Source organism: Equus caballus, chromosome 1 (genome assembly GCF_041296265.1).
Source record: "Equus caballus isolate H_3958 breed thoroughbred chromosome 1, TB-T2T, whole genome shotgun sequence".
In the NCBI taxonomy this organism is placed as follows: domain Eukaryota; kingdom Metazoa; phylum Chordata; class Mammalia; order Perissodactyla; family Equidae; genus Equus; species Equus caballus.
The window spans coordinates 128,983,526-128,998,585 of NC_091684.1; positions in this window are offsets into that span (position 1 = coordinate 128,983,526).

Below are 15,060 nucleotides of genomic sequence, written 5' to 3' on the forward strand. Positions count from 1 at the left end.
ATAGAGAAAGGTTGGAACAGATGTTAGCTCAGCGACAATCTTCCTCAAGCAAAAAGAGGAAGATTGGCAACAGATGTTAGCTCAGGGCCAATCTTCCTCACCAAACAGAAAGTAAAATATTGGCTGTCGAAAATGCTTACAACTATATGTCAATTTTAACTTGCATGATTTGATTTTATGTGGATTTTTTTTCTCTTTTTCTGCCCATTAACTGTAAGTACTCCACCTCCAGAGTCTGCCTTTTAATTTTATCTGTTATCAGAATACTAAGGCTTTCATCCTTCTGTTAGCTTGCTTCCAAATCTGCTACTATTACTTTCCAATTGAAGCAAATTGTTTGGGCATTAACTCAATTTTTGTAAGCCATACTAGTTGTTCTGAAGAAAAATTTAATCATCTCTCAAAAAGAAATAGAGTAGATTAAGAAAAAATAGAATAGAAGATGTAAGAGCGTATCGTGCATAGTAAAGGTACATCATGTTTTATAAAAAATCAGTTTCACGTGTGCAGGTAATGGGTCACAAAGGAAAATGTATTTCTTGCTGTGAGTTGTGGCCAAGAAATTTGAAAATCATTGCAACAAGGGCTTTCTAAAGATTTTCCTGCTCTGTAATTCTATAATTGTGATAGGAGCTGCAAATCATTCATTCAAAAAGGATGTGTAGTGCACGTGCTTTCGTTCTTCTGCCCCCCAGAGCACCAGGCACACAGGGTCATTGTCATGGCCTTAGTGTTGGGATTGTGAAGCAAGGATACCTGGCATTTTCTGTGCCGTGGACATCTTCGGTATCTCATGCAGTCTAAGAATCCTGTCTCACATAATATTTTTAAATACATAAAAAGAAACCACATAGGATTACAAAGGAAACCAACTATATGAAAATAGTTATCAAAATACTTGTGAAATAGTAATATATATACTTCTTTATTAATGCAGCAGGTCTAATAACTTCTGTAATTTCAAAGTAGCAATGAGCATTAACATTTCAAATTATTCTATGACAGCTGTAATGTGATAGGAAAATATCTGTGATTTGTATTGGTGACAAAACTACAAGTACTGCTAATACTTCTGGGGTTTATTGCCTACATTCATAATTAAAGGAAATGTTAAATTCAAATTAGAGGTTAGGGAAAATTCAAATATGACTATTTTCCATAAAGTTCACAGATTCCCTGAACACCACTTGCAGAGCAAATCTGGAGAGGATTGCCAGTGCAACTACATGCCATTGAAATATCTGTGAGTTGTAAGCTTGCAGATTAGGAGAGAATGAAGGATTTCAGAATAAAACCAAATGAAAATCCAAGCTAATTGTGAAATAACGCAGATGTATAGCCTGCCCTGAAAAGCTCTGCAGATCATAAGGAGGCCAAATTTGGGAGGCTTGCCCTGAAAGGCTCAGCCCTACAGGGATATAGCTGTTCCCAGAGAGTGGCTCACTTACTAGCCAGCCTCAGCCCCAGAGAGAGGCTGAGAGGCAGGCAGAGTAACGCAAGGCCACAGTGTCCTGGGCCTGACACTCTACATCCCTCCACTCCACTCAGAGTCACAGGTCTGAGCATTTCAGAAGGGGAAGGAGCCTTATAGGTCTATCGCACATCTATCTCCCTCTACAAAGCCCCATCATGGGGTCATCCAGCCTCTGCTTGCGTACCTCCAAAGACAGAGAGCTCACCACCTCCTTGGGAGGAAGAGCTGCCTCTGCTCCAGTTCCAGGAAGCCTTACTTGACTTCCTAGAAAAAACATGAATCAGTGGGTGTGGAGTGGGATGCAGGTGAAGGTTCTGCTTTCTGCTCAGCACAGGCAGAGGGAGGGGGGACTCCACAGGCTGTGTCTGCCCTGTGTGGGGCTCTCAAGGGCCTCCTCAGAACACTGTCTGGCAAAGCCTGATCTCAGGAACCCCACCCTACCTTTCTTTCCTTTTTTTCCCTTTATTTTGAGGTGACATTGGTTTATAACATTATATGAATTGGAGGTGTACCTCATTATCTTTCAATTTCTTTGTAGATTACCTCATGTCCACAACCCAAAGACTAATTACCACCCATCACCATACACATGTGCCCAGTCACCCCTTTTGCCCTCCTTCCTCCCTTTCCCCCTCTGGTAACCAGCAACCTAATCTCTGTATCTATGTGTTTGTTTGTTGTTGTTGTTTTATCTTCTATTTATGAGTGAGATCATGTGGTATTTGACTTTCTCCCTCTGACTTATTTCACTTTGCATAATGCCCTCATGGTCCATCCATGTTGTCACAAATGGCTGGATTTCATCATTTCTTAAGGCTGAGTAGTATTCCATTGTGTATATATACCACATCTTTTCTTTTTTTTTTAAAGATTTTATTTTTCCTTTTTCTCCCAAAGCCCCTGGTACACAGTTGTATATTTTTAGTTGTGGGTCCTTCCAGTTGCGGCATGTGAGATGCTGCCTCAGCATGGCTTGAGGAGCGGTGCCATGTCCGCACCCAGGATTCAAACTGGTGAAACCCTGGGCCGCCGAAGCAGAGCATGCTAACCTAACCACTCGGCCATGGGGCCGGCCCCTATACTACATCTTCTTTATCTGTTCACCCCTTGATGGGCCCTTAAGTTGTTTCCAAGTCTTGGCTATTGTGTATAATGCTGCAGGGAACATAGGGGTGCATATATCTTTACACACATTTGTGTTTTCATGTTCTTTGGGTAAATACTCAGCAATGGAATAGCTAGATTGTATGGTAGTTCTATTCTTAATTTTTTGAGGAATCTCTATACTGTTTTCCATAGTGGCTGCACCAGCTTGCACTCCCACCAACAGTGTGTGAAAGTTCCCTTTTCTCTACATCCTCTCCAACACTTGTTATTTCTTGTCTTGATAATTATAGCCATTCTGATAGGCATGAGGTGATAGCTTCTTGTAGTTTTGATTTGCATTTCCCTAATAATTAGCGATGTTGAACATCTGTTCATGTGCCTGTTGCCCAACTGTATATCTTCTTTGAAAAAATGTCTGTTCAAATCTTTTGCCCGTTTTTCCCCCTTTTTTTGTGAGGACGATTTGCCCTGAGCTAACATCTGTTGCAAACCCTCCTCTTTCTTTTTACTGGAGAAAGATTAGCCCTGAGCTAACATCTGTGCCAATCTTCCCCTACTTTGTACATGGGATGCCTCCACAGCATGGCTGATCAGTGGAGTTGGTCCACACTTGGGATCTGAACCCACAAACCCTGGGCCACTGAAGTGGAGTGCGCAGAACTTTAACACTCTGCCATGGAGCCGATGCCCCCATTTTTAAATTGAGTTGTTTGTTTTTTTGTTGTTGAGATGTATGAGTTGTTTATATATTTTGTATCTTTATCCTTATCAGATATATAGTTTGCAAATATCTTCTCCCAATTGTTAGGTTATTTTTCGTTTTGTTGATGGTTTCCTTTGCTGTGCAGAAGCTTTTTAGTTTGATGTAGTCCCATTTGTTTATTTTTTCTGTTGTTTTCCTTGCCTGATCAGACATAGTATTTGAAAATATGCTGCTAAGACTGATGCTGAAGAGCGTACTGCCTATGTTTTCTTCTAGAAGTTTTATGGTTTCAGGTCTTACATTCAAGTCTTTAATCCATTTTGAGTTCATTTTTGTTTTTGGAGAAAGATAATGGTCTACTTTCACTTTTTTGCATGTAGCTGTCCAGTTTATCCATCACCATTTATTGAAGAGACTTTCCTTTCTCCACTGTATATTCTTGGCTCCCTTGTCAAAAATTAGCTGTCAATAGATGTGTGGGTTTATTTCTGGGCTTTCAGTTCTGTTCCATTGATCTGTGTGCCAGTTTTTGTGCCAGTACCAGACTGTTTTGGTTACTATGGCTTTGTAGTAGATTTTGAAGGCAGGGAGCGTGATGCCTTCAGCTTTCTTCTTTTTTCTCAGGATCCCTTTGGCTATTCAGGGTCTTTTATTGTTCCATATAAATTTTAGGATTCATTGTTCTATTCCTGTGAAAAATGTCGTTAGAACTTTGATAGAGATTGCATTGAATCTGTAGATTGCTTTAGGAAGTATGGACATTTTAACTGTGTTAATTCTTCCAATCCAAGAGCATGGAATATCTTTCCATTTCTTTATGTCCTCTTCAATTTCTTTCAACAACGTTTTATGGTTTTCAGTGTACGAGTCTTTCACCTCTTTGCTTAAATTTATTCCTAGGTATTTTATTTTTTTTGTTGCAATTGTAAATGGGATTGTATTCTTAATTTCACGTTCTGCTACTTCATTGTTAGTATATAGAAATGCAACTGATTTTTGTATGTTGATTTTATATCCTGCAACCTGACCGTATTTATTTAGTATTTCTAAAAGTTTTTTTGGTGGATTCTTTATGGTTTTCTACATATAAAATCATGTCATCTGCAATAGTGACACTTTCACTTCTTCCTTTCAAATTTGGGTCCCTTTTATTTCTTTTTCTTGCATGATTGCTCTGGCTAAGACTTCCAATACTATGTTAAATAAGAGTGGTGACAGTAGGCATCCTTATCTGGTTCCTGTTCTCAGAGGGATAGCTTTCACTTTTTCTCCATTGAGTATGATATTAGCTGTGAATTTGTCATATATGGCCTTTATTATGTTGAAGTATTTTCCTTCTACACCCATTTTATCCAGAGTTTTTATCATAAATGGATGCTGTATCTTGTCAAATGCTTTCTCTGCACCTGTTAAGATGACCCTTCATTTTGTTAATGTAGTGTGTCATGTTGATTGATTTGCAGGTGTTGAACCATCGCTGCATCCCTGGAATAAATCCCACTTGATCATGGTATATGACCTTTTTAATGTATTGTTGTATTCAGTTTACTAGTATTTTGTTGAGGATTTTTGCATCAATGGTCATCAGTGATATTGGTCTGTAATTTTCTTTTTTTGTGTTGTCCTTGTGTGGTTTTGGTATCAGGGTAATGTTGGCCTCATAGAATGTGTTAGGAAGCTTCCCCTCCTCTTCAATTTTTTTGAAAAGTTTGAGAATGATAGGTATTGTCTTCTTTGAATGTTTGGTAGAATTCACCAGGGATGCCGTCTGGTCCTGGACTTTCATTTTTGGAGGAGGTTTTTTGTTACTGTTTTGATCTCCTTACTGTGATTGGTCTGTTCAAATTGTTTACTTCTTTTTTTTTTTTTTGAGGAAGATTAGCCCTCAGCTAACTACTGCCAGTCCTCCTCTTTTCACTGAGGAAGGCTGGCCCTGAGCTAACATCCATACCCATCTTCCTCTACTTTATATGTGGGATGCCTACCACAGCATGGCTGCCAAGCGGTGCCGTGTCCGCACCCGGGATCCGAACCAGCAAACCCCGGGCCGCTGAGAAGCGGAACGTGCAAACTTAACCACTGCACCACCGGGCCGGCCCCTGTCTACTTCTTCTTGATTCAGTTTTGGAAGGTTGTATGATTCTAAGAATTTATCCATTTTTTCTAGATTATCCAGTTTGTTGGCATATAGCTTTTCATGGTATTCTCTTATAATCTTTTGTATTTCTGAGGTGTCTGTTGTAATTGCTCCTCCTTCATCTCTGATTTTATTTATTTGAGCCTTCTCTCTTTTTTTCTTGGTGAGTCTGGTTAAAGTTTTGTTCATTTTGTTTGTCTTTCCAAAGAACTAGCTTTTAGTTTCATTGATTTTTTTCTTTTTTTTTTAGTCTGTATTTCATTTATTTCTGATCAAATTTTTATTATTTCCTGCCTTCTACTGATTTTGGACTTTGTTCTTCTTTTTCCAGTCCCTTTAGGTGCATTGTTAGATTGTTTATTTGAGATTTTTATTATTTGTTGAGGTAGGCTTGTTTTGCTGTAAACTTCCCTCTTAGAACTGCTTTTGCTGTGTCCTATAAATTTTGGCATGCCGTGTTTTTGTTTTCATTTGTCTCCAGGTATTTTTTGGTTTCTCCTTTGATTTCTTCATTGACCTAATCATTGTTCAGTAGCATTTTGTTTAATCTCCACATATTTGTGGCTTTTCCAATTTTCTTCCTGTAGTTGATTTCTGGTTTCATACAACTGTAGTCAGAAAAGATTTCAATCTTCTTAAATTTATTGAGACTTGTTTTGTGGCCTAATATGTAATCTATCCTAGAGAATGTTCCATGTGTATTTGAAAAGAATGTGTATTCTGCAGTTTTTGGGTGGAATGTTCTGTATATATCTACTAAGTCCACCTGGTCTAATGTGTCACTTAAGGCCAATGTTTCCTTATTGATCTTCTGTTTGGGTGATCTATCCATTGATGTAAATGGAGTGTAAAGTCCCCTACTATTATTGTCTTAACTGTCTATTTCTCCTTTTATTTCTGTTAATAATTGCTTTCTATATTTAGGTGCTCCTATGTTGTGTGCATAGATATTTACAAGTGTTATATCGTCTTGTTGAATTGTTCCCTTTATCATTATATAACACTTTCTTTCTCTCTTGTTACAGTTTTTGTTTTAAAGTCTATTTGGTCTGATATAAATATTGCTACCCCAGCTTTCTTTTCATTGCCATTCACATGGAGTATTTTTTTTCTATTGCTTCACTTTCAGTTTATGAGTGTCTTTAAGTCTGAAGTGTGTCTCTTGTGTGCAGCATATATATGGGTCTTATTTTTTTATTCAGTCAGCCACTCTGTGCTTTTTGATTGGAGCATTTATTCCATTGACATTTAAAGTAGCTATTGATAAGTATGTACTTATTGCCATTTTGTTACTTTTTTTCTAGGTGTTTTAGTAGTTCTTCTCTGTTCCTTTCTTCTTCTCTTGCTCTCTTCCCTTGTAGTTTGATGCCTTTCTTTAGTATTATGTTTGGGTTCCTTTCTCTTAATTTTTTGTGTATTATTATAGATTTCTCATTTGTGATTACCATGAGGTTCATATATAATGACCTACATATAAAGCAATCTATATTGAGTTGATAGTTTCTTAAGTTTGACCTCTTGCTAAAAGCTCTACTCTTTTACACCCCTCCTCTCACATTTTATGTTTTTGATATCATATCTAACCTCTTTTGTGTGTATGTGTATCCATCACCCTCTTATCATGGAAATAGATGGTTTTAGTACTTTTGTCTTTTGACCTTCATATTATCTTCATAGGTGGTTGATCTGCTACTTTTACTGTATATTGCCTTTACCAGTTATTTTATTGCTTAGTTTTTTGGATAATTTTCTTATTCCTATTTGTGGTCTCTTCTTTTCCACTTAAATAAGTCCCTTTAGCATTTCTTGTAAGACTGGTTTATTGCTGATAAACTCCTTTAGTTTTTGCTTGTCTGGAAAACTCTTTATCTCTCCCTCCATTCTGAATGATAACCTTGATGGGTAGAATATTCTTGGCTGTAGGTTTTGTCCCTTCAGTATTTTAAATATATCATGCCACTCCCTTCTAGCCTGTAAGGTTTCTGCTGAGAAGTCAGCTGATAGCCTTATGGGGTTTCCTTTGTATGAACTTGTTGCCTTACTCTTGCAGATTTTAGAATTCTCTCTTTATCTTTAACTCTCAACTTTTTGATTATAATGTGTCTTGGTGTGGGCCTCTTTGGGTTCATCTTGTTTGGTGCTCTCTGTGCTTTCTGTACCTGAATGTCTGTTTCCTTCCTTAGGTTAGGAAACTTTTTAGCTATTATTTCTTCAAATAGATTCTCTCCTTTCTTGTCTCTCTCTTCTCCTCATGGGACACCTATAATACAGATGTTAGTGTGCATGACGTTGTCCTAGAGGCCCCTTAGACAGTGTTTGATCTTTCTAATTCTTTTTTCTGTTCAGCTTGGGTGATTTCCTCTAGTCTTTTGTCCAACTCTCTGATCCATTCTTCTGTATCATCTCCTCTGATGTTGAGTCCTTCTAGTGAATTTTTCATTTTTGCTATTATATTCTTCAGTTCTGACTGGTTCTTTTTTATATTTTCTGATTCTCTGTTAAAGTTCTCATTGTATTCATCCATTCTTCTCCCAAGACCAGTGAGCATCCTTATGACTATTAGTTTGTACTCTTTATCAGGTAGATTGTTTATCTCTGTTTCACTTAGTTCTTTTTCTGAGCACTTGTGCTGCTCCCTTATTTGGAATGTATCCCTTTGTCTCCTCATTTTGCCTCTTTCTCTGTGCTTATATCTATGTATTAAGTAGACTATGTCTCCCAATTTTAGAGAAATGACCTTATGTAAGAGATGCCTTATGAGGCCCAGCAGTGTGCCTCCCTCTTGTCAACAGTTCTAAATGTTCCAGGAGTGTCCCCTGTGTGCACTACATGTGTCCTTCTGTTCTGGCAGAGTTGCTCTTGCTGCAGGTGCAGGGGGAAGCTAGGCTGATCCCAGCCACCTGGTTGTAATGCTCAGCTGGGTGTGGCTGCTACAGTCCCTTCAGTCACTTTATCAGGTATGGGGAGCTCCAGCACAATTGGCTGCAAGGCCTAATAGCACATTCCTGCTTCAGTTTTTCTGTTAAGTGACTAGGTCCCCAGCATGGCTGGTCGCTAGGCCAGGGGCTCACAACTTCTGTAGGCCTCCAGCCTGCAAGGCTGTTGTCAGCTCTCTTGGTAGTGCAGCTGGGTGGGGTCAGCCCCAGATGTCGCAGCACACAATTATTTCAGGCATTGGAAGGTGGGGCTGATGTCCTATGTGGCTGTTTGAGAAACACAAGTCTGCTGCAGCTCACAAGCCCCACCAGCCACCTGCCTACACACCCCATCAATGCAGGTCTGCCCCCATGCACGCATCCTGGCCCACTGCAGAGGTCGCACACACCCTGCCTATGTGGGCCCACAAGTTGCCCGAAGGCATGCTGTTGCCCACCCTGCCTTTCTGATGTTCATTCCAGGCTCCCGCCCTGGCCCCCACAGCTGACTGTCCACTCTCCTCTTTCCTGTTGTCCATTTGCCCTGTAGGGAAGAAAAACAAATCCTCTACCCACTCTGGGTCCTTCTGGCTGGCCTAAGAGTTAAACTGACATGAGACAGAATAACAGAAGAAAATCAAATAAAGCTTTATAACATGTAAACATGGGAGAAACCCAGGAAAGCTGAGTAACTTGCCAGAATGGCCGAGCTGCCAGCTTAAATATCATCTTCAGCTAAAGATGAAGGAAGGTTTTGGGGCTAGTGGTTTGGGGCTTCAAAGGGGAGAAAGGCAATTTTCATGGAGATGGAAAAGCAAATGTTTGGTAGATAAGAATGGGCTTAGCTGGGACCCTCACAGTCTGTCAATACCCAGAGTTACCTATGGTTATCTTTTGTTCCTGAAAATAATCAAGGCAAAGAGACTTTTCTTAAAAAAAAAAAAAAAAAGATTGGTCCTGAGCTAACATTTGTTGCCAATCTTCTCTTTTTTTCCTTCTTCTTCTCCCCAAAGCCCCCGACATAGTTGAATATTCTAGTTGTAGGTCCTTCTGGCTCTGCTATGTGGGACGTCGCCTCAGCGTGGCCTGATGAGGGGTGCTAGGTCCATGCCCAGGATCCGAACCAGCAAAACCCCAGGTGGTGGAAGCGGAGCATGCAAACTTAACCACTCCACCATGGGGCCAGCCCCAAAGAGGCATATTTTGAGGTGGCCAATTCTGATCCCTCACAGCCCTCTCTCCTGCAGGCTGCAGTATCTCACACGGTGTCCCTCTTCTATGGCTGCCACCCCTCACTCTGCCCCCCAAGAGTCTTCCACTCTTGGATCAACTTGCACCTCCTTCTCTCCTCCTTGCCTGCATAATCAAGGGCCCCAGGCCCTTCTTGTTTGCAGCTTGGGCAAATAGGATTTAAACAACTCAGGCTCTAGGGCCAGAATACCAGTTGCACTGGCAAGTTCAATCTTGGCTGCTCTGGGTAAATTATGTAACCTCACTGGACCTCATTTCCTTATCTCTAAAATGGCGATAATCATAGTACCTTCCTTTTAGAGCTGATATTAGGATTAAAAGAGTTAACATATGTAAAGTGCTTAGAACAGTATCTGGCATATAGTAAACACTCAAAGAGTAAATGTTATTACATACAGCCCACACTTGGGAAGGCCCTGAAAGCCCCAGGGTCTCCTTTCTTCACTGGTTCCCTGGACAACTAAGGCAGCAGTGGAGCCACCAGCCTAGGTCTTTACCAGTGTTGGCCAGAGAGTGGCAGCCACTGTCTGTCCACAGCCATTTGGCCGGCCTCTGCCAACAGGGATGGAATAGCAGTTGCTAATAGCCAGGGCAACTCCCAGACATCACCCAGATATGACCTACTCTGGACATTTCCTCACAAGGAAACTTCTAGAAAGTTACAGGACCCACCCCCGCTCCAAGCAGTGACCATGTATATATGTCATTAAAAAATGTTTAGCATGTGCCTAAATATGTGTATATTATTTATAAATCATGTGTATGTACTATTCTGCTAATATATTTACGTATATTATAAAACAAACACAAAAATAGAATTCAAAAGGATGAGATAAAAATAATCAGAAGGTCTAATATTTTCTTTCTATACCCCAGTGGATGGTCTTGCTCACCATCTGGAGTACACAAATCCCACTTTGGAGACCCTAGTATCTCCAAACTTTTGTTTTGGTTTTAAACATTTGAAGAGCTATGTATTGATGTAAATAACCAATAACCGTTCTATAGTTAAGAGAGAGAAGGTGAGTTTTACTTGAGCCAAGGTGAGGACTATAATCCAGGAAAGAGTTTTCACAAAGGAAGAAAGCATTCCAGAGAAGCATGATTTTCAGTACAGCTTTATACATTTTTTTAAAAAAAATCAGTTACTCCTCATAGTAGTGAGGTAGGTACTGTCTTTTTTTTTAAGGTATACTTTTTGTTGTTGTTGAGGAAGTTTGGCCCTGAGCTAACATCTGTTGCCAATCTCCCTCCTTTTATTTTTTTCCTCCCCAAAGCCCCAGTACACAGCTGTATATGCTAGTTGCAGGTCATTCTAGTTCTTCTATGTGGGATGCCTCCACAGCATGGCTTGATGAGCGGTATGTGCGTAGGTCCATGCCCAGGATCTGAACCAGCGAACCCAGGGCTGCAGAAGCAGAGTGCGCAAACTTAACCACTCGACCATAGGGCTGGCCCCTGCTTTATACCTTTTTAGAACAAAGAACATACATTAAACATATTCATCAAAGTTTCAAAGAGGTATTCAGTAGCAAATTAGCAAGTCAACATGATCCTGATGTCCAGGAAAGGGACTATAGGGGCTGACAGGGTGTCTTGAGAGTGCATTCTTTTACTTTGAGATAATGTTTAATGCACTCTTTAATGGTTAGAACAGATGTACAATGTACGTGTGATAAGCCATAAGCCAAGCTTCTTTAGTTCAAGCCGAATCAGTTTTGAACTAGAATAGCTACTCCATACACCTCAATATGTGAAAATTTCTTGTCAAACATATCTTGTCAAACTGAGCCACGCACTGAGAAACACAACAGCACAGAATAATGCTATGGCATAGGGATTAACATTATTTTACACAGAAGTAAACTGACCCTAAGGGAGGCAAAGTGACTTCTCCAGGTTCCCTTAGCCAGCAAGTTGAAGAATAAGATTGAAGCCAGACCGAAGTGGGAGATGGCTATTTCTTTTTTCATTTCCAGTTCCACAGTGTTAGGAGAGGGGAAGGTGGGAAACAGGAGGTCAGGAAGGAAAGGGGTGGCTGAGAGGGTTGGGGCAGGACTATTTTCGGGCCAGAGACAGGAGTCTGGGTTCATATCCAAACCCACAGGGGACCCCCCGACTCCTTCTCCAGCTGGTCCAGGGAGGCTGATCCAGGGAACCTCCTGAAATTGGCTTCCTACCCTGCAACCTGGGTCTCTGGGCTGGCCTCTGTCTGGGGAAAACAGGCAGGTGGCAGCAGTGGAGCCACCAGCCTAGGTCTTTACCAGTGTTGGCCAGAGAGTGGCAGTCACTACCTGTCCATAGCCATTTGCCTGGCGTCTGCCAACAGGGATGGAATAACAGATACCTGCCCTCCTGGGCTTCTCCAGACACCAGAGGCAGTAACCGCTTAGTGTTGAGCCATTCTGGGACCCTGAGCAAGGGCCTTACCAGCCTCAATTTCCTCCTCCAGAAAATGGCGGTCGTAACACCATGGCCTTAACTGCTAGTGGTTTTCAAAGTGTGGTTCCCATACCAGCAGCAACAGCATTACCTGGAAACTTGCCCAAAAGGCAAAAGTCTCAGGTTCCACGACAGACCTGGGGATGAGCCTAGCAATCCGTGTTTTAACAAGCCCTCCAGGGTAATTCTGATGCAGGCTGAAGTGTGAGAACCACTGCTCTCCACCCAATGAGAAGACGGAGGAGGAAAGCTGGGTACCACGGAAGACTTGCTAAGCTCCTTGGAATGGTGCAGCGGTTCCCACAAAGCCTGGAGTGAGGATGATGGAAACCCTTTGGGGCCTTAGAGACCAAGCTATGGGATTCTCACCTGTAATCCATTTAGGTGCTGGCAGGGAGATCCCCCAAGGGAGTTAGGACAGCAGATGGTAGGAACAGGAGAAAGAGAGGGCCTGGGGAGGGGCAGCTGAGGCCCTCCTACCCTTTTCACACACCTGACCGAAGGGCTGCAGCCTGCAGGCATAGCCTGGGGAACCGATTTGTCTTGTACCCAACAACTGTTAGGGTGGCTCAGTTCTCTTTGATCCACCAGCTGCTGGCCAGGGGTTGGCTGTCGCTGCCTGCCCATGGCTGCTATGCCGGTGTCCACTGACTTGGCCTGGATGGGGCCAGGCTGGGACTACACAAAAGAATCAGATGGAATCCCTGCTGCCAAGCAGCTCACAGTGACTCTTGCCAGGACTCCAGACCATCCTCAATAGAGATCAGCCTTCCAGTCAGAAAAGCCCGAGTCTGTCTGATTCTCCCTACATCAGAGGTCTAGGATTATATATCCCCATTTTATAGAAGTGAAAAGTTGGCACACAGAGAGCAGAAAGTTAATCCAGAGCACCTAGTAAATCTGGGGCAGAATGGGGTCTAGAACCCAAGCGCCCTGAGTCCCGGGGCAGGGTGCCTCTCTGACCCTGAGGGCCAGAGCCCCGCCTCCAACAGCCTGCAGCGACCACTCCCCTCAGAAATGGGCAGAAGCCAGGAGTGGACTCACCCTACCCTGGGGGACTGAGCCATATGCTCAGGGGAGCCAAAGTGCAGCTGGAGAGAACCAGGCACTATGCTGGGAGAAGGGGCAGAGGCTGGGCAAGCCCAGCAGTGCATAAAACTCTGCTGCAGCTGGGCCCCACACCATGACTTTCTTGGCATTGTGGTATTTACCACCTGACATAGGATGCAGCAAAGTCAGGCTGCAAAAACAGGCTACCAAAGAAATTGAGAGAGTAGGATGAGCCAGGAAGGCCAAGATGGTGGGTCTGCCTGGAGGAGGCTGCAGGCTCCCAAATGGTGGTGGGAATTGGGTGGGGAAGCTGTGAGCAAGTGCCACAGCCTGCAGTGAATGAGATAGGAGAGGTTGGTAGGTGAGGGTGATGAGGAAGGTGGAGGGGGTCCACCTGGATGATGAGAGTCTCAAAGGAGCAGAGGGAGGAGGAGCAGGGGTTTCAGTGGAGTGCTGGTAAATGTTTACCAACAGGCTCTTCAGGGAAAAGAACTAAACTTGGTTCATAGCATATGCCAATTGCTTTAGTGTAAATATAGCTCCCATGGGCGATTTCAAGTTACTGACATAATGTTGCTGACCACTGAATAGAATCTGCTATAGTAATCTGGTATGTGCCATCTCCAGCACACTGCTAGTGATTCTGACATATTGCTGATGATGCCACTCTTGACCCCAGAGGGCATACCCTGAAATGTCCATCCCACAGGCTGCCTGGAAGGGGTGTCCTCTGAGGAAAATGGGGTTGGAGTAAAGGACTACAGAAAAGCTGAAAATACAGGGACTTTTATTTACAAGGTCAGGGGAGTCAAAGCATTGAAAGCAGGATGCAGGACTGCAGGGAAATGCTGACCAGAGGGGCCTGGACTTGGGAGGCAAGGGACCAAAAGGAGCTCTGGGAAGAGAACTCACTGCTTGGAGCTTACCAGTGGAACTTGGGAATCTCTTCTGCTCTGCACCTTAAGCACAGTCTCTTACCAGGACCAACAGGTGTTAGCACCAAGTCAGAAAGCTTGGGGAAGCACCAGGGACGCTGTATGGAATGCACTTCTCGAGGACAAAGGGCATTCAAGGAGCCAAAGGTAGCTTTAGAACAGCTTCACTGCAAACTTCCTCCCTCCCACAGCCCTTAACTCAGAGAGATACAGCCGGGGTCCAGGCCACACACTGGACGTGAGTACTGTATAAAGTGCATTCTGGTGATGGAGCTAGAGTTTCCAGCTGAAAGCACCACCTTTTCTCCTTGTCTGCCACTGCGCGAAAGAAGACCAGAAAAATTAAGGCACATGGAGAACTTGTGCAGTTATACCAAAAGCACCCCAGGAGGTGTAGCAGCCAGAACACGGAAGCTCACATAAGAAGCTGCTATTATTATTATTGTCATTGTTGTTGTTGCTATCATTCCCATTTCTGAGCACTAGCTGTGTGCCACGCATGAAGCTCGGCATTTCACCCAAGTTGCCTCATGTAACCATTGGAATTTCTTTGGAAGGGAAAGCCTCTAGCCTGCCTCTGCCAGAGCCCTCTCTGGGCCTTGTTCCTCATCTGTCTGTCCAGTGAGACCATTGCCTCTAGGGTGCCTTCCAGTGTTGACCTTTGCATCCACCTCAGCTGTTCTTGACCAAGGTGTTCTGCCACTGGTTTGCCACGTTAGCCGTGAGCTGCCTTGTCCACAATTAAACTGTACTCTTTCTGATGTTGGAGGCTTTTGCATATCACTGCACATCCTCTCAGCCTCACCTCCTAGTCCAGTTAGGTCCTGTCAACACAGGTTTCAAGCAGCTCAGCCCAAGTATAAGCTGATAGCCCCTCCCCTCCCCCTGAATCTCTACCTCTATCTTCCTGCTTGGAGAGCAGCTCCACATTCCCCCAGAGGCGCAGGGGAATTATGGCTTGGGGGGCAGCCCTGACCAATGGGGAGTGGAAGCCAAGGAGTGTTTCCCCTCTGTCCCCTGAGGGACAGTTCTGAGACGCCTGTCAC